Source organism: Gorilla gorilla, chromosome 18 (assembly GCF_029281585.2).
Source record: "Gorilla gorilla gorilla isolate KB3781 chromosome 18, NHGRI_mGorGor1-v2.1_pri, whole genome shotgun sequence".
NCBI classification, from domain to species: domain Eukaryota; kingdom Metazoa; phylum Chordata; class Mammalia; order Primates; family Hominidae; genus Gorilla; species Gorilla gorilla.
The window spans coordinates 67,619,405-67,640,770 of record NC_073242.2 but is presented as its reverse complement, the minus strand read 5'-3'; the positions used below and the strand labels follow the sequence as shown (position 1 = coordinate 67,640,770).

At 38.4% G+C, this 21,366-nt stretch overlaps 1 long non-coding RNA gene across 2 annotated transcripts in view; it reads right to left on the bottom strand.

The window, feature by feature from the left end:
* LOC129527392 (uncharacterized) overlaps positions 1-898 on the bottom strand; it is a 124,370-nt gene extending 123,472 nt beyond the window's left edge. The window contains exon 1 of one of the 2 annotated variants that reach the window (XR_008672336.2): positions 390-898. This is a non-coding gene — a long non-coding RNA (uncharacterized lncRNA). The remainder of the gene's footprint in view (positions 1-389) is intronic. The other variant, XR_008672337.2, reaches the window with a different exon arrangement.
* Positions 899-21,366: the final 20,468 nt, after the last annotated feature.

The window sequence follows — 21,366 nt, the reverse complement described above, 5'->3', positions numbered from 1 at the left end:
AAATGACTTGTTAACAGCAAATGCATTCTTAAGCAATATATTTGTGCTTGTGCACCTAATAGCAAACCCAGCATGGGGACTGAACCATAATAGACTACAGTTCTGTTTTCTAAAATGCTGACATTTGAGCAAACGTTCCCATGGAATGTTTGCCTGATTCGTGGACTGACATTTCCTCTTTGTAACTTGCTTAACTAAAAAGGAGACATGCAGGCCATACTCCACAGTGCCCGCAGGCAGCAGGCTATTGCTTGCCGCTGCAACTTGTGCGTGGTTTCTCTTTTACTTCCCTCTGGCCCTACTGCCCCTCAGCCCTTCACTGTCTCTTTATTTTGACATGCATATTATCTTAGCTGATTTCAATCATCTTACAGGAGTGGATGACATACCTTAAAAGATAAGCTTCCCCACCTGGGATTTGTCCAGAAATTCCGTGTATTACAGCTTCTCAGAGCCTTCTTCGTTCTCCTATATTCTTGTGTTATCAATAGTAGCTTTCTTTCTTATTTTATGTTTAAGTATGAGACACAGGCAGCTATGCTGATGGAGTCAGTTTGTACTGTCACTCATCTTTCACTACAACTGCAAGGTTCACTTCCTTTGTCTAATTCTTTGCTGCCATCTATGTGTATAAAAGAGCACAACATTCTTAAACACACCAGAAACTTCCTCTGTTTCAAAGACAATCATGTCTCTAATCTAGAGGGATGAAGAAGGAAGCTTTAGGGATAATTTGCTTCCCTACACAAATGTAAAGCTTATTGGAAATGTCCATTTCTTTCTCTGTGAAGCAAATTTATAAAACTGAAAAATGACTGAAGGTACATTATTTAACATAATATTATTGAACATAACCAATAGATTTTTTCCATTATTGCTGTTGATAAATTTTAATTTGGCAAATTTGATGAACTTATGCTTGAAAAACAAAAGTTGAAATTTTAAGTCACTTAAGTAAATAATTCCAATAAGATAAATTAATTTTTGCTAAATTGCAATCTAAATATCTTGCCAAATGAGAGAGTGAAATGATCACTAAACCTGGCCGAGTGCGGTGGCTCACACCTATAATCCCAGCACTTTGGGACGCTGAGGCGGGCAGATCACAAAGTCAGGAGATCAAGACCATCCTGGCTAACATGGTGAAACGCTGTCTCTACTAAAAACACAAAAAATTAGCCGGGTGTGGTGGCAGGCGCCTGTAGTCCCAGCGACTCGGGAGGCTGAGGCTGGAGAATGGCGTGAACCCGGGAGGCGGAGCTTGCAGTGAGCGGAGATCACGCCACTGCACTCCAGCCTGGGTGACAGAGTGAGACTCCGTCTCAAAAAAAAAAAAAAAAAAGAAATGATCACTAAACCAAAACACTTTCCTAATATTTAATATAAAGCAAATGCAAAGCAAACAGATGAAAAATAATTTACACACATTATGTAAACAACCAATAACTCAAATATTGTGACATAATAATCGACTAACCTCTGTCAAATATTCAAACACTTCTTCTCTAGGGAAGATGGAGAAATCTATCAGACCACACTAAAGAGCCTCTCAGCCTCCCCTTTAGGACTGACCATACTGGCTCTGAATTGTCCTAAGATATGTTAGTGTCAAACAAACAAATAGAACGGCACTCTAGTGTGAGCCATATGGGAATGTTAAAACAAACAAAAAAACCCTGTCCCCTACACCATTTAACAATTAATCCATGCACTCAGGGTAAAGACTGGTTATTTACCATCAGTACTAATAATGTGGGTTGACAGTCTTGAAGAATGTCCTAAAAGGTTTATTTTGTCAATACCACTAATTTCTAAAAGACTTTACTGTTATATATTAAAAAAATAAAAACCTGGCACCAATGAAATACATGGAATGGGAGTAGAAAAGAAACTCAGGAACAGGTTTTTTTACCCTGATATACCAAACAACATAAGAAGTTCGAAACCACTGCCTCTTCTCTATCAACTCCCGTTTAGAATAACTGCATAATTGCTATCAAAACAATATTCCTCTTCTCTGGCAAACATTTCACTTTAATTATCAACACTAGAACCATACACAAGCTGAGCTAATCTTTCAGGGTGCAATATTTTCTAAAGAATCAGTCTCTTAATGATAAACTGTTAACAGAGTTTTAACATGCCAAACCAAGGCTTGATGCACAGTTTCTTATAAATAAAGCAAATTTAAATTTGTTGTGGATTACATTTTAAATTAACATTTCCAAACTATGAACATATTCTGTCATTTTTCAAAAAGTAAAAGTGATACCTACTAATCACTCATATTCGATCTTACACATTTTTCAAAAAATAGAAATCTAATACATTAAAACCATTTTCATATGATTTATTTCTTGCTGGCACTGGTAAGGTATCCAATTAATGATTTACAGTACAAAGTAGCAGAAAAAATTCTTACGCATTACATTTTTTGAACTAGAAAAGATTTCATTTTATTTTACCGTACTAACTTTAAGGATCCAACTTTAACAAGGCAAATTTTATAAACTCCACCATATGTAAGGATAAAGTAGAAATCATATTTAATATCAAGCTTTACTATGTATTTTAAAAGAGGTATTAAGTCTAATTTTTTTTTAATATACATACAAATTTTGGGGGTGGGGGAGATACATTATGGTATTAAACAAAGTATCATTTATGTCTTCACCTTAATTTATGTAAATTACATACTGTAATCTAATTAAGAATCCTGGCCGGGCAAGGTGGCTCACACCTGTAATCCTAGCACTTTGGGAGGCCAAGGCAGGTGGATCACCTGAGGTCAGGAGATGGAGACCAGCCTGGCCAACATGGTGAAAGCCAACATGGTGCCACTGCACTCCAGCCTGGGTGACAGAGCGAGACTCTGTCTCAAAAAAAAAAAAGGAAAAGTTTTACTCACAGTATATTTACTAACTTACTCTTTACCCACCATTTTTATAAATAGCATCTAGAAATTAATACTATGGTAAATATGTTCATTTAGCTATTTGTATTAATTTTAGCTTAAGATATATATATAATAATGTTGCAATACTAAAATAATGCTACTCTGGATTTTATTTAGTAAACAAGCCACTATTTATAAACACATTAAGGGTGAAAAACCCAACAAGCATAGCTTTGTGTGGTCCACTAATTAATTATGAGCAAAATTCCAAACATTATTAGCTGTTATCAAAATTACAATACCACCTAGCTCTAATAAAACAGAACAATCTGTTTGAACAGGGAGAGGAGAACTTTCATAGAGTGTTCTCTCTCATATAAATTCTTAATGGACTATAAAGGACTTTGTAAGTGGTTTTAGATTTGAATTCAATTGCTCAAATCTACAACAGGCTTCCAAGAAGAATCTGAGCCAGATGACACACAGGCACCCACCAACAGCATACACTCCTGCCTACCCTGATGAATACAAAGTCAAAAATGCTCAACTTCTTCCTAAGAACCATGGGAATAAACTAGTCATATTTACAATCATGGCGTTTATTCATTATAAACCTAAACAAGAAATTATAAAATGAAAAAGGTTTTGTATTGCAATTTTGCCCTGTAACAAATAAAAGTGGTTACAAACTGTATTAAGTTATCACGGGGGCTGTGTCCACACAGGTGAAGGGACAACAGGACTGATCAGAAAGAAATGGGAGCTTGTAGAACAAAAACAAACAAAACCGTAACATTACTTGACTGTAGAGGTTTGTTCCATCCACACCATCTATTCACAGAGATTAAAAGCATCCAGTCTCTGCTCCAAGCACCTACTCACTGTACCTGTAAGAGAGCTAATTCTTCTAGACACAAAATGCACTATAGTATGCAGGGATATTAGGTCTAAATGCAAACATACCTTATTAATCCTCAGGCTTTCAAAGCACTCACTGCTCTTTAACAAGTAAAGCATTCTGCTCATAAGGAATCTTTATTATCTGAACATTCATAATTTACTAACAAACTAGAGTGATTTATGTTGCTCTGAGCACATCTAAAAATTACATAAGACAAGATAACAATGAGTTTTAAAACTCATATAACATCATAATAAGCTATATCGATTCATAAATATACTAAGCAAAATAAGTTATCTTCAGAGACCCAATATGAAGTTACAGTTTGTGTATACTAATATATGGACAAAAATGTATTTTCAGTGCTAAAGCAGAAATGTTTATTTTTAGATCTTAGAAAATAGGTTAATTCACATTATACTTATATAACTGACTTGACAATTTCATTTAAAAATAATTGTATGAATAGGAACAAGCTGCTCATTCTAACAACGTCTTCATTAAGAAATTGTAGCAAATATTATTTGCCTCCCATAGCTTTTAGGGAAGCTAACTTACAAACCACCATGGTGTAGATATTCAAAATTTTAAATTTTATATTGAATTAAATTGTACTACCCTAACCAAAAAGGTGATTATCATTCCTGATGAGTTAGTACCGTGGATTTCTGTTGTGCATATATATTATATATATTAATTTTATGTTAGTATCACTGATGTGCTAACATTGCACCTGGCATTGTTGAATTTGGGGATCTTCTAGCTATTCAAATACTCTTTCATATGGTATTAATTAAAACCAGTTCCCTCCAGCAAGGAAAGAACAATGTTTTAAACTCAAACTCAAATGCACCAAAACTTCATTTCACTGTAGTAAACAGTGGGAATGACAAGAGGTCGGATATAAAGCATCAGAGTCCTGCGGTATCTTCCCCTCACAGTTCAACGATACTGCCCGCCTCGGTATTCTCAGCTTAGTAGTGTGACAGGAAGACGGAGTGGCATCATATCTGGGCTGGAGACTAGGTAGCGTGTGGCTGCTTATCAACCGCACGTCCAGGTGGGCACCTGTGAAATAAGTGCTTAAGCTGGCTCTGTGCCAAAATCTCTGCCACTTTAGAATTCTAGAGCCCATTTATTAAAAAACAAAGGATCCAAAACATCACTTTTTCCTTTAGAATACATCATAACAAGTTAACATTTTGGTGGCAGGAAATACAGTTATTTGAATGAGGAAGACATTCTTGCAATCATTTTGAACAGCAGCTAAGGCAAATGACAGGCCTCAGTCCCAGGCAGAAACAGCAAAGACGGATGTGTTGACTATGTAACCTGAGCCCATCCATTTCTCTAGATAACTTGCCTCAAGTTAGACTGAACTGTGAGCAGGCAGCACACTGGGACTGAAGTGAAGGAGGACACACAGCGGCCAATGCGCATTTCCTTTCCCCCATGCCCACTGCATTCACTGCTTGCCTCCTTCATCAGGACTTGGGGTGGTGAGGGTCCAATCCCAGCAGAGATATTACTGGAGACAGGATGGTCAGGGGGCCTCACTGAGAAGCTGATGCTTAAGTTCGAGTGTAGTTAAGGGAATGAGACAAGTAGATATCTAGGGAAAAAGAGTTACAGTCAAGTCCACATATATAGGCCCACAGGTAGAATCTCATCTTAAGGAAACACAGCCTAAGGCAGGTGCTTGCTGCATGGATGAGAAAAACAGAAGCATAAAAAGGCTAAGTGCCCTCTTAGGGTCGTGTAGTGAGCATGTGACGTGACCAGGATTTTAAGCCACAGAAAAGTCCAAGACCCAGGGTCTGGTGTGGACCTGGATATGAGGTTTTAGAGTGTGTCCCAGGAACTGTGATATGCACCCCTGATTTGATAACCTTGCCTGGACCATAGTTTCTTGTGAGAACATTCCTCTCTTCTGCCCCATGGCAGTCGTCTATTCCAGTAGTGGTCATAATGTCTCCCCGCTGCATCCTCTGGGCACGGGGCCTGTAAAGGGCCGATGGCTGTATTCACACATGTTAACTTACTGAATGCTAACATGCAATTGTATGGGCCACAGGCCAGGCCCTCATCCACATTTAAGGATGTTCTACCAGCTTCTCTTTCCTTCTAACAGCAATAGCTATGCTCCCTGCCTGCTCCTTACTTTCCTGCTCTACTCACACCTCCCTGTCAGGCTCCCCAGGGTCCAAAATAAATAAATGAATGAGCAAGAACACAGAAGAACAGTCCCTCTCTGCTGTTTGCTCTGGGTTTTTAATAGGCTACCCCCTATCCTTACTGTAATTACACAGTAAAGGGCCACGCTGTTGCAATTTTGTTTTGTTCTATAATTGGGTTAGTCAGGCACTAACCAGATGTTCAACTATAGACTCCCACCTTTCACCAACCGCCCTTCCCCCCCATAATGCAATTCTCCCAATGTATTTGTTCACCCACCCCTCTCCCTCAATTAGAACAGCCCCAAGAGGTTCAGGCTTCCTGGGGACGAATATGGGGGTCAGCTATTAAGGTATGGATTTCAACTCTCAGAACCACCAGGAAAATGTCACTGGAGATGACAATTCTTTAGCTTAGGTAATTCAGTTTCTTGGGCCCTTTCCCAGGGGCCACAGATTTAATTCCCATGACTATTTTTATTCCTACCTCCATTCCTTTAACTAGCTTTTCTGTCTCATCCCTCCTAGATTCTAACTTCGTGCCAGGTCACTAATGCACTGGCCCCTTGACTCACAATCAACTCTGCTTCCTGACTGGCATCCCAAGCTTGAAGTCCCGCATGGAGGAGTATTTAGACTCAACCCCTTGGGGCTTCCACAGTCAGAATCTGCTAACTTGTCCCACACAACTATGTGAGGAAATCTCAGCTCCTGCCACATGGTCATGACCCAGTGTACCTCTCATGCCTCCTAGCAGTCCTGAAACAAAATTAAACAAATAACTTACACAGAGACTTGAAAAGGAAAGTAATACAGATATTTAAAGGGTTAGAAAAGGAGTAGAAAGTATGGGTTATTCAATCTGAGTAAGAGAAAGTGAAAGAAAGACATACTCATGGTTTGTAACGCTGAGAAAGAATTTGAAAATCCTTTTCAAAACTAAAAAAAAAGACTAAGTGACTTTTCTGTCTCCACTAAAGACACATTCCACGATGGAATAACTGTTGTTTCTTTGAGAAAAATCAAGGCAATTCCAACATGGCATTGTGAGGCAAAGGAAAGAAATACTGCACTAGGTTCACTGTAGAAAGATCTCACCAACACCACTACTTTGAAAATGACATTAAAATTATTAAAGAAGCTCCAAGACGTGGGGGACGAATCGAAAATCCGGACAGCAATTAAAGTTAAACAATTAAGCAACACTATTACTTACACAGCAAAAAATACACAAACAAACCAACCACACAACCACAACAAAAAAGCAGTTTCCTAAAACATTTTCTCCATCAAATGGGCAGGACTACGCATTGGATAATTTGTTCCTACTTGGATGATGTCATCATGCTAGGTTTAACTTCTTTTAATAACTAGTACATTTCAGTCATCTCTCACTTTCTCCCACATAAGATCAAACCAGCCTTTCAATGACCTACTTCATGAGTCATAATTTTTCTGTTTATGATTCAGAAAAATGTCTTCAGTCAGTATTTCCCAGACTTCTGTGGGTTTATTCCAAGAACCAATTTCATCTTCATTGGTTTCCTACAGGAAACCAGACCAACTTCCTATTATTTTATTTTCCTTACTTTTAGCATACCCTAGCCCACATCAAATTAACTGGAAGTGAGAGTGATAGGAGACTTTATTCCATACAAACAGAAGCCAGCACAAACAATACCCAGTCTAGAAGTCACGGATTCAAAATTAAATGCAAATATGTGCTAATATTAGAACCTTTTTTCAAAAGGACACCAAACCAAATAACAAGAAATTTAATTAATCTTATGGCAAACATTACACTGTCAGAAGTAACTTTTTTTGTCTAAATATATCTATGAATACAATAAATTCTACAAAGCTGATTAATATAGAGAAATTAACTATAAGAAACAAAATATGTATTTTTTCATCCTAATTCCTTCCCTAACAAGCTACTAGAAAACAAACAAACAATTGCAACCCACCATGGAGAGCCCTGGAGAGGTGAGGGAACACAGCAGCATGCTGCCAGCAGCCTGACAGATGAGCAGTCTGTGATCACACAGCGCCATCATCCCAAGCCCCTTCCCCACGCCCGCTTTGGCCATGACTAAGCCTGTCCACAGATCACAGCATAAACAGTGGTGCGGAACAGGGATTTCGAAGGACATTCTAAGAGGAGCTGTTCATACTAAGTACTTGAGAAGTATTTATTATCTCAGACTATGTACAATTCAGAAAAAGAGGTTTCTGAATATCAAGAACTTTGATATAAACATATATCAAATTCGCTTTCCATTCTTATAACTCCTGACTGCAGACGTAGTTTTGGGCTTTAAAAGCTCATGAAGTCATTAACTAGTAAGTAATAGGATTATTTTACATCAAACTCAAAAACCTATATATTAAAGGCAAAGGTCTAAGAAGAAAGCATTTAAGGAACATATTCTATATGGATAAACCAAGAAACCTGAAACACTAGAACAAGGGTTCTCAAAGTGCGGTTCCCAGACCAGGGACAGCATCATCTGGACACATCCTAAAAACGCAAGTTCTAAGACCCCACCCTAGACCTAAAGAATCAAGGATTCTGAAGAGAGGCCTGGCAACCCACACATGATGCTACAAGCTTTATCTATCATATTCTCTCTTGTCCCTCTACATAAAAATTTCTGGAAAAAAATGCATTCAATTTGCACTTCCCTTATAACCTCTCAACTTCTAAACCCCTTGCACGCTGGCCAAGTTCTTCTGTCACGTCACTAAAATGTTCCTTTAAAACGTCACAAATCCTCGCTGGTCTAACTGGCAAGGCTGGTGACTTTTCCTGGTCCTCATTCTCCTAGCCTCATCCCCTCTTGCTTGCACTGACCCAATTTCTTGACTGCCATGGCACAATCCCACCCTCTGCCTCCTCCACTTCAGTCATCAGCCCTACTTGTCCTCATCCCACCCTCTCACTATCAGCCTGTTTCCAAGATGCAATCTTCAGTCCTCTACCCATCTTTCTCCAGTTACTACTTGGCATCTTTAAGACCTCAAGAGCTGAATATACAGCTCTGTACTCTAGATCTCCCTCAAAACTCACAGCATATTTGAAGCTACCTTATAGCCTGCTTCCCTTGAATGTCCTTCAAGTAACACCAGTAAAATGTTTCCAAAAGGGAACTTATTTCTCCAACCCCACTCCAAAAGTTCCTCCTTGAATGTCGGTTTCTAGTACTGGTTCTATTGACCTTCTGGTCCCCTGGGCACTGGAGCCCTGGTTTTCCCTCTTCTCTAGTGACCACATCAGTGCATAGAGGAATCAGCCCCACCTGGCATCCTGTTTCATTCCTCACTCCGACCCCCATTTCTAGTGACACCATCCTCATCCAGCAACTTCCTAGCTCTTCTTAAGCCCTACCTCTAGACTCTTACCTCTAAAAGTCATCACTGAATCTATCTTCCCCCGTTCAAAACATGGGTAGGCTGCCCAGGCACAGCCCAGCTTCCTACCTGGCCTTACCTCACATTTCTCCGCATACTGGTTCTGCTCAGCTCATCTACAATGCTCATGATGCTGCAAACATGTACCAAGTTTTCCCACTTCTCTTTGCCTCATATTATTACCCCCGTTTCAACTATTAGTTTCCTGCTACGTCTGTAACTCTGTAACTGTCCTCTCTATACCTCAACACCAGAGCCAGTATCGGTTCCGCCTCGCACTATCCATCTACCCTCAGATGGAAGTTCTCTCTTACCCTCCTCTAAAGAGTCAGACACTTGTGCCAATCACCGCTCCTAGAGTTGAAACCCCCACAGCAGAGGTGTATCTGACACAACTTTTTGTACTGTACCATGCATGACACCTTGCATGAGGTATGCACTCAATAAATATTTGTTGGAAGATTAAATGACCTTACAAACCAAAATTCTCACTGAAGAGTGCCATTTCCACCCATTAACTAACCGTTAAGAAAAGCAGCCAAAATACCATAAAAAAAGATAAACTTCACATGTGTAGCAATGTAGAGGGAACCAACTCAATAGCCTATTTCTATTACTTACAGTACAACCACACCAGAATGATAACAAAACACTATCATGATCACTACAACTAAGAAAACCAACTATAACATATTTCTGAACTATAAATACGTTTTGGGGAAAGGAAAGAATCAGCCCATTTAATACTAAATGACAAGGGGAAGGTCTTCTATAAATAAACCTTTATAAAAATTTTCTGCATCTTTCATTACAATTTTTAGCTCCTAGAGGTGATAAACTATCTATGATTACAAAGGAAACTTCTTAATCTAAAGGAAACTGAATAACAGAATGTTCATTCCAAAACATTCTGTTTTGTCTGAAAGATACTCTCATGGCTGGTCAGGAAGGTCAAGAAGCAGCCAGATGACTTATAATGTCGAAGATAGACTGACTACCTCAATTAGGGAAAAATAAAGTCTTCACTCCTGGAATGATAAAAAGTCACCACTTCTCTATAGGAAAGAAGGGATGTAATTTCTCAAGCACACAGTATGCATAAGAGACTTTCCAAAATGAAAAAACACATGGAGAATCATTTAGAAAAATAGCTAAGCTGTAACCTAAAGACCCTGATACCTTTCACAGACTTTGGTGAAAGTCTGGATGTAGAACAGAATCATCACAGATTAAGAAAAGAAAAATGTTTCTTCATAGACAGCACAGGCAGATATGAGGTATCGTCATTCATCAATATGTAGCCATCCTTCAAGGTTAACATTTGAAAGAGATACGTATAATGAAGACTGACAATCAGGTATAAGATTGAGTTTATTGCTATGTTTCTCTCACCATGTTCTCCACTTGGTTTCATTTTATCTAGTTCATGATTTCTTCCTTAAACAAGCAGAGGTATATAGAATAGGCATTTAGCTTCCATTCTATGCAAACTTGGGGATACAGAAAAACAGCCAATCACCTAAGAAAAACTTTCTGAAATAAGACTCCTGTACTTGTTCATTAAATAGCAAAAAAAAAAAAAAAAAAAAAAAAAATCAAACAAAAACAAAACTCATACATTTTCTGGACTTTTGAGGGGCTTTTATAACTTAAGAGTTACTTGCTTTTATTTCTCAGGTCCACTAACCATCCATTCTGAATAAGTATCTAAATAGAACTCCTATAATTCATGGCTTCAGATTTCACTTATTCATGTGAGCAGGAGGACACGGCAACAAAAACTTGAATTAAGCAGATCACTAGAACCCTAAGGATGGGCCTGTGATGTTTACCGTGATTCCTTCCAGAATGCGAACAGAGGGGAAAATCCACATTGGCTATATCACACTGAGGAGGAGCGAGACTAAAAAGCTTTCTTCCAATGATTTTTACCATTCACAATTAAAACATTAATTCAGCTAATTTTAACATATTATTGGGACTCAAAAATATTCTCTCAGCCAGTAATTTAGCTGCTACCAAAAATTGATATTAACATAAAGGTTTTACTTAGTTACATCTTCCAACATTTTAACAAAACATTTAATTCACAATCTGTTATTTGAAATGGCAGAAAACACATCCATGGGCCTCATGGCTACAGGGAACAACCCAAAATAAACAAATACTGCTATTTCAATATTAGTGGTAAGGTTTTATTATATTGTTTAATAACAGACAAGAGACTTTTAAAAAATCTATGAGTACTTCAATTAGGATTAATACTCAAACTAACACTGACAATTCCACTTGAAGACCAAGACCAGTGATTATATTACTACACTGAGAAGCAGCAGACACAAGTAAAATACAGAACGCCACACAAACACGGCCAGAGAAATCCTAATGAAAATGCTTACTTTGACATGGCTCTGGGCTCCAAGGTTGTAGATCTCTGTGGGCTTTACTTCATTAATGATCTTCACAAGGCAGGTACTGTCAGTGAGATCGCCATAGTGCAACTTCATGTCTTCAGGATACAAAAACATCCCATTAGATAGAGAAAAGCAACATAAGCTCGATTTTTTAAAAACATCAAAATTGAAATGCATATTTGGAAAGTCTGAAAACCAGGGTCAAAATGGAAATGCTGTACTGATGGTTCTGGAGTAGCAGAATATAACTGTCATCTTTAACCTAAATAATAGAAAGATAGCTACATAATGCCTATGTCTGTAAAAGATTTTGGTGGTCAACTCAGAAAAACTTTTTTTAAAGCACAGTATCACGAACATGTTATACAATAACATATCTTAGGGCTCCAGGTGGTTGTAAGATGTGTTCTGCAAGAATAAGATTCAGAAAAAGAAAACCTTGTAATAACATGTATACCATCTAAAGCAATCTGTAACACTGATGATGATGAAGACAGCTCTCTTTTCTTTAGATACTTTTATCTAGTAATTTTCAAGTACTTTATAAACATCAACCTTAGGCCCTGCCTGAATGCCTGATGTGGTGACATAATTGATTGAAGGACAACTCCTAAATCTAAACAGATCCTTACACTGACTTCATTAGCATAAGAATTTGATACATGTGGATGGGTGATTTACTAACTTGATCTTTTCATCACTTTTACATAATATTGATCTATATCTACATCCAGTGGCAGGACTGTTCTGAACTTTGCACAAAAACAATAATGATTTTCAAAGACAACACACTTCATGACTTAAAGTGGAAAGCCTTTTACTGTGGACAACTGCATCATCTTCATGATGCTGTCACTACCTATACAAGTAGCCCAAACCTTCAAATATGCAGGGGTCAGGGGTGAATACAAAACCACATATGGTTTACAAGCTGACTGTATCGTCCTTGCTGGCTGGAAAAACTGGCCACATAATGCAGGCTGAACTTGGAATTAAAATCCCTGTGTCCTGGTGCCAGCTCTGCCTTCTTCACAGTGCGCAACCTCAGAAAACTCATAACTTCTCTGTCTCCATTTCCTCAACTATAAAGTGCTCTCTGGGTCTCCCTATCCACCTCAGGAGTTACCACAAGCTCAAACAAGAAAACAGTCTGCTTGTGCTATATAAACTGTACAGCTGCATACAGACAAATTAACAAAAGTAGCAAAACAACTGCAAATACTGACAATGATCAGTCATTTAGAACAGTTTTGATTGCCATTTATTTGGGCCTATCTTCACAAATTATTTTTAAAAATAATTAAATGTACAAAGATTGTTTAAATTGATTAAATTGGACCGAATATAAAAAGCAGGTCGGTGCACTGCCAGTGTGGAACTGCTCTTACTTGAGGGGATAAGGACACCTGCAGAGGGGTGATCAAAGGCATGCCCTTTCTTGGTCTCTCCAAGCCATCTACTTCATAGCCTTCTAACAGCCAAACCATCATGACACTACGGCCTAGGGCAGTGAGCAGGGAAGGTTTTCAAGGCATGTAAATCGTATTCAGTGCAGTAACTCATGGGTAAATAATTGTGACTTGTTGGGCTTTGACAAAAATGACATTTGAAAACACCTTATCTGAACATAGGAACATCTGAAAACACCTTATAGAAAGAGATTCTAGAAAAAGAAAATGACTTACTTCCTTCAATGTGAGCCTGGGGATTCTTATACAGATGCTCAATTCGACCCGTATTAAATGAACTGGACCGCCGTACAATTCCATGGACCTGAGTTTTTACAGTGTGGAAAGATAAATGTGCAATGAGGACTAATAAACAACTTCTTTAGCTAATGTTTAGCTTTATGAAAAAAATGATTTGTAAGCATTATTTTAAATTATTAGAAATAGTCCCACTGCTTACTTTCTCCCCAACCACTGTCCACCAGCTACCAACATCCTACCTCTGTCTTTCCCCAGCGATTTTACTGCCAATCTCAACAAACGTAATCAGGTAATTATGTGACTTCATGCTTAGTTGTAGATACTCAAATGTCTCCTTTTCCAAACACACACACTTACAGCCTAACTGCTGACAAAAATATCTTTTCCATTTGAAACTGAAGACAGACCATTCGAGGCCGTGTCGGTAAAACGGCCTTTGTGGCCTGCTCACCACAGAGCACCAGGCCATCACATCTTCTCAGTGGCCTCAGAGCTTGCACTTTGCATCTACTGTATGTATTTCTGGAGCCACAGACATAATCAGAGAGCAGATGTTACTATGCAGCTAAGTAGAAAAGTCAGAAAGCTAAAGAGCATGGGTAAGAGACAGCATTTATGTACTACTCGATTTAAGACCTAAAGAAAACTCAAACGAAGAGAGGATTCTTAAAATTGTTTTATCTTGACTTAACCATAGGTGGGGGTGGGGGGGAAAGTTGATAAAACAGGAATGTAATGCATACTTGCCTGATATTGAAGAAAAGACTATTTGTGTCTGACACACAGGAGAAATTGTTCCAGACCTGGTCCCACTTCCTTCTCATGTCAGATTGCTCCCTTTGTGCTGCCAATGCTAACACCAGCTTATGTCACCAGCTGCCCAAGTTCCAGTTCTACTGGTGGCAGTTTTAATCCTTGACTTATTTTAGAAGTGTTCCTTCTTATGTTGAAAAGTTCATTTGCAGCTGAATATACTTCTATATTTTAACTCAATCATTTCTATTTCAAATCAAAATTAATCCTTAGTATGACTCAAATATTCCAAATACGGAGGTAAATTATAAGAATATAAGACTTTCTTTCAAACAGAAAGAAATGTCATCATTTTAAATGGCATACATGAGAAATTGACTTCTGCGAAGGATACAACACACCCACAGTTAATATTTCTGTTGGTTAGTTGCTTTGGAAGAAAAGCACTCATCAACATTATTTTCCAAAAGAACGAAACCCAAGAAAAGTTGGTAAACATGAAAATATTTTAGGAAAGGAACTTCGCAAACTTGGTTTCACATTTTAGGAGGCAAACATTCAACCCTAGGAAGCATTAAATTGAGATTTGGCTATACATATCCACTTCTTAATTTAAACGTGGAGAAAACACTAATTTTAAGCTTATCTGTTCTACTTCATGATCTCCAATTTTCCAGGTTGCTACTTAATTGTAAAGTTGAACTGCTCTATAAACTTAATTTTAACAAAAAGTATATATTTCACATATATACTTATATATAGCAAAACTTGTGTTTACTATCAAAGTTACTTATGAAATAGATTTCTCAGATGTAAATTCTGTTTTATTAAATAAAAAAGAATGTCTATATTCTAAAAACAGTAATTTAAGTTTGACAATGAAAAGAATAACAATAGTGTTATTTCGGCTATCTTCTCTAGATTGCTAGATTCTGGGGAAGTCACATATTCCAACAGCCCAAAATATAGAGACATGCCATTTATTAATATATATTCATTACATATAAACATAAAAAGCTTTGACAAAAATATTAAATGATTTTGATGCATTCCATCTAAAATGCAGACAACTATACAAAGTCAAGCCAGTCATAACCAAGACTTTACTGTCACATTAAAAATCAAAAGCATTAAGCACTGGTTGCTTTTTTTTAAAATCAAGTGTTTTAATTTCCTCTAACTCCCAACATTTGGTATGTGTACACAGGGAAAGAAAGACCTGCCAAATGCTTAATCCATGACAGCAGGTATTATTCTAAGAACTAATGAAAGCTGGGTCTGTCTGCTTCTGAGACAGGTGAAATACAAACTTCAAGACAAGCCAAAATGTGTGCAAACTGCATAATCTAGTTAAGAATTTGAGATTAGCAGCTTTCTCTTTACAGAAGGGATGTAGGTAGAGCTTTTTGTTTGTTTTTATAAGGATTTTGGGAGAAAAAGATATGAGGTGTTAGGAACCAAACTGAAAAGATAAAAGAGCTGAATTTGGCTTTATATAAACTTAATCAAAATCATTACAAAGTTATAGTAGTTCAAAAACAAAATATAATTCTGAAACACTGAGGTCTTACAATAAATGAAAATGAGCTTTTTGACAAATTTCATGTCCCACTTAACAAGGTGATAAAAAGGAAAATTTCAAGTTCTTTCCATTTAAAACAAAGTTGATTTAACTTCAAAATCCACAGTCAGATCAGGTAACATAACAGAAATGCTTTATTATTTATTAATTATGATCAAGAAAATGGAAAATTATTATCACTGAATTTCAAATTCTTAGTGTCTAGATTTCTCTTGGAGGTAAGGACGACTCCCAGGGATGGTTAATGTCACTCACCTTTTGAAAAGCATAGATTATTTAAGTAATATCAATAGCTAACACTTACACAGCAATGATCATGTACTGGACACCGTTCTCTGTATGTATCAAATCACTTAATCATCACAACACCCTTACTATAATATTACTGGTCCCATTCCATGAATGAGGACGTTGCCCGAGATAACACAGCTAGTAAGTGGCAACGTTAAAGGACATAGACTTGGTCAGCCCTGCCAACACTCAGTATAGTTTCAACATGAAATCATAAAAGCTTAGCCTTTTTTTTTAATCAAAGTATAAAGGCTTCTGGGATAACAACCCAGAAGAAAAACAGTTCAAGGATTCTCACAGATTAAGAAAGAAAGTATCTCCATGTTCTAACAAAAAATCTCCCAGAGATAACAATGGGACTAACCTTATATCCATTTCTTTTCTATGCTGATACTTCATGTCACAATTTACCTATTCTTTATTTTAAATTCTGATACATTGTGTTGTAGCTGTTACCAAGTTATTTAATATATTTTCATATAGTCCCAGATTTTAGCTTTTAAAGGGTTCAACATTGTCTTTACTTCTCTGGTTTTCCTCTGTACTTAGTGCAAAATGGGTACAAAAGTGTGTTGTTGGTTTATCTGCTAACAGTGGTGCTGGAAACACACTTAGAACTAGAATGCGCTTTCATAAAAAGCTTCATTTCTGTCAATCCTCCATTTTCCCTTATGACAGGAAGAAATGCAAACAGCTCCAGCTTCCTAGGCAACAGAACATGCCTGCTACTCAGGAATACTCATTAATGAATCCAACTAAAGAGCCGATTAAAGATCTGTGTCCACTGGCTTGTCCACATTAGACCCCATGTCACTCTGCCACCTCCAGATCAATAAGCCCATGAGTCCCACAGAGCTCCACTGCGCTAAGTATTTTCCATATACTGTCTTATCTAACCTTCACAACCACCTTGGGAGATAGGTGTGCTTATCATCCCCATTTACAGAAAAGGCAACTAAGTCTCAGAGGGGTCGAGTGACTTGCCCAGGGTCATGGAGCCTGCAAGTGGCAGAGGAAGAGTGAGACACAGGTGTCCAGTGCCCAGCCTGAGGCTCCTTTGCCACAGCGAGCTAACCACTTTGTCCACCCCTCTGGCTCTGTACTGGTCAACAGGGATAAAGGAGAATGATCCTCTGCACTTCAGCAATGTGTAGAATTAAGTGTATAGCATAATCAAAGAGTGACTGTCCATAAAACCCAAGAATTCTCAGGTTTCCTCATTATGAGATGACCCCTGTAGGTAATAAAGAATGAAAGAGTGTTACATCCATTCTCCTCATGCTCTCCTTAACATTTAATCCTGAGCAAAATTCAAGAAACAAACAACATTAAAAACTGTCCCTTTAAACTTTTAAATTGAGTCACTTCTCAATGAGAAGTAACCCTTCACTTTTTCATTTCAAACGGTTCATTCAGAGCATGATCAGATGTGTGGATTTCAGTGGCCACATTTGATGGCAAGGCCCCACGGCTTCAGGAGTCTAAATGTGCGTGAGGTGATACATAGTGATTAACCATAGCTAATCAATCTGTTAGTACACGCTATTGCTTTTCAAGTCATCTGCAAATGCCTATTTTTGCTTTAAGGCTAGCTAAGTTATTTATACTTTCATTTTGCTTTTCTGATGGGAGAAAAAGTAAAGGAGTGCGTCTGACTGTGCTACATGAATTCCATACACAGGGTTTGTTTTTGCCTACACCACCCACCATCACTACCCCACCAACCTGGCCCTGCTCTCCTGCATGCTCCCCTCCAGGTGACTGTGGCCTCTCCACACTGCCCATGCTTCCCAGTTTCAAAATGCACAGCTGGCCTTACCACTGCTAACCAACCAGTGTGCCTTTCTTTTCTAGAAAGAACAACTCAGCCTCAGCATCAAGCTCTTCTTCACAGTGTTCATCTGTTCCTGGTTTGTCCTCTGCTATCCCTAAGTAGGTTGTTTCCAGCTGTTCCTGACCTCAGTAATATACCTCATACAAAGGCTAGATTCAAAATAATATGGCAACCCAGAGAAGCAAGGCCTCACGGATTTAAAATGTCTTAGGGTACCGTGTTCAACTTCATCATATGATTCAATCAATCACCCGATCTCATCTAAACCTTTAGGTGTGGTGGTTTCTCTATCTGTAGTACCCAGGCAAGCAATGTCACACTGACTGGGGTCGTGTTAGAAAGAACAATTCCCAGATCCCTGAACCAGCCTTCTGTGTCTTAACAGGGCCTGAGTGATTCTGATGCACACTAAAGGCTGAGAGTCTGAAGTCTGTAAGCATCCAAAATTGCTGATGTTGACCACCACCACTGCCCCCCACCCCGAGTTCACACGTAATAAAATGCGTCCCTCTCTCATCCTATTTCATGCAATCTACTAATCCTATTCTTTCACTCATGGCCTTCAATAATCAGGGACTGCAGCTGATAATTTGGGAAATTTTCCAATGCAGCCAATTTGAAAAATTACTCTAACATTTACTTTGACCTAAGCATAAAAACATAAAGCCTGTGCCACCATCAGATTCCTCTTAATGGTTTATTCTCGAATTATACAAATCTCTTAAAATTGAGGACAGCAGCCTATTAAAGTTGAATACAGTAAGGATAAACACACCTACAGTCCCACGATATGCAGAGAGCTCACATTTCCCCTGGACTAGGAAGAGAACTAATTTCTGATTATGCTTTGTGGCTGTGTACTTTCCCGCTATAGTGTCAACCATGTTTCCTTCTATCAGTTCACGGATCTCTCTCCTAAACCTGTTTTCTCTCTCAAACATTGTTTCAGTGATAAATTCCTCCCATTAACTATGATTTGCCAAGTGGGCCTTCTATTGTCTTTTTGTATCATAATAAAATCTGTTCTTACAATTTCAAATACCACAAAAACATCTGCAGCTTATCCGACAGTCCTAGGTTCTTGTTGCATCTATTTGCAAATCTCTCATCCTTCTTGACTTCTGAAGTCTGCTAGTTCCTTAACAAGGGACACCTAAATGGAGATCTGCTTCTCTGCCTTTTCCAGTAACACTAACAGTACCAGGTGCTTGAGAATGGTTGCCATCTACACATCCAAACTCGCCCTGTCACTGTCACTGGGTCCACCATCACTGCAGCGCACAGCCGTGCTCCCTCCTCCTCTGGACTAGACACAGATGCTTCCTGTTAACACCACCCTCACCTCCAGTCTCAGCCCACCTTGTCCCCCTAAGAGTGGATCCCAACACTCACGTGGTTTTGAGCATCACTTCTGACATGCCTGACACGCCACCTCACTCTTCACAAGTGCAGCGATTTCTGCTCAGCTAGCTCATTTTCTAGGTTCACTCGATGCACAACAACATCACTAATTCCTCTCTAGCCACCAAACATCTCTCAGCTCGTCCCAAATATCTGAAACACAGTATGGGCATCTCTCTGCCAAGCTATTCCTTTTAATAGATATTAAGGCCTTAGGTTAATCTAGCCTGAATAAATATAGGTCGTTCTCTAAAACCAACACTTTGTACTATACATAACCTACTCTAAAACTCCCTGCTCTGTAGAACATGCATTTCTTTCTCGATTATTACAGCAGCTTATGCATATGGACATATGTATACACATGTACTTTCATAATTCCATTTATTTTCATATAATTACAAAATGTAGCATTAGCTCTTGGATAAGGGTACAGAAGGTGCTAAACACATCTACTGTTACTTCTTCAAGTCTAAAAGTCAAGGCTCTCAGATTATGAGTTAAAAGAAAATTAACTTTTTTTCTTCAAATAATGTTGGCATTTAGATGCCAAATTCTTTCCTGTTGTGTTTCCATTTGCCCCAATTACACATTTTTAAAACAACGTACCAACAATTAGAATAAACAGATAATCCTAAAGTATTAATGTAAACATTCATAAAACAGATCAGAGCATACGGGCCACTGTAAAGGTTTTTTTTTTCTGTATAGCATGAATTTATATACATGTATATATCTGAAAAACGTTTTTTAAAAAATTAAGTTGTACATACTTAGCACATCAAAATTAATATATAAAACTATCGTTTCTTTTAAGGAAAGGAGAAATGGTGAAGACAACGACAAAAGCAGCAAACCTAAAAGTTTCAGCTCCATAAAATATATGGTTGCCTATTAGAAAGGAAAACCTCCAGGTATAAATTTTTCATTCAAGTTTGCCAACTATCAGCTTGGTTTTTATTGCTCTCTGTAATTTCTGAATTAAGTGACTTCATGGTGAGTAGGACTTTCTTATGAAACACATTACATCATAAATTAACCCGAATCATGTTACAGCTTCGCTTGCACAGGCTGCTGCGTTATCGGAGAATGTGGGAAGTGTGCACCACAGCTGAACACTGTGAGTGCAGGGGAGCCACCAGTGCTCACCAGCAGATAAACAGCACAATGGGTTGGCAGGCTCACAAGCCCAAAGACACATTCTTCCCCGGATTCTGATTTGTTATCTGCGTTTCAGTGGAAAACACACTCAGGAGGAGGGCAGCAGAGGAAGCATGTGGCCGCTGCATGCGAGCAACCCCACCAGCCTGCGCCCGCTTCCCATTGAGTTACCCACCTCATAGCCTTTCTCCAGCAGGAACTCAGCCAGGTAGGAACCATCCTGGGGAGAAAGAAAAAATTGCAAAACGTCAGTCTCATAGTGGTATAGAAAGGTGGTCTAGATGAAGAGTTTTGAGAAAAGCATTTAAAAGGCTACCTAACTTAAGGACAATGGCAACCTAAAATAAAAATAACACCAATAATGTCAATAAATACCACATGGTGTTCCACTATACACAAAGCATTTTCACAAACAGTATTCATTTGAGCTCCACAGAAGACAGAGGATGAAAATGAAATCCAGGAAAGCGATATGCATCAACAGACAGCATGAAGTTCCAGAATCAGATGGATTTGGGTTTAGGTTTTGCCACTTACTAGTTGTGTGAAACATGCAGAATATGGGGGCAGAATGCCTTGGTGTCATAGCAACATAAAGCAGAAATCTTAGTAATTCTGGGGGGTCGTTAAACAAGATCACTGGGGGTCAGGCACAGTGGCTCACACCTATAATCCCGGTACTTTGGGAGGTCAAGGCAGGAGGATTACTTGCATCCAAGAGTTGGAGAATAGCCTGAGCAACACAGTGAGACCTTAGCACTGTTAAAACAAAACAAAACAAAACAAAAAATTGGTGGAGATGGGGTCTCACTATGTTGCCCAGGCTGGTGTCAAGCTCC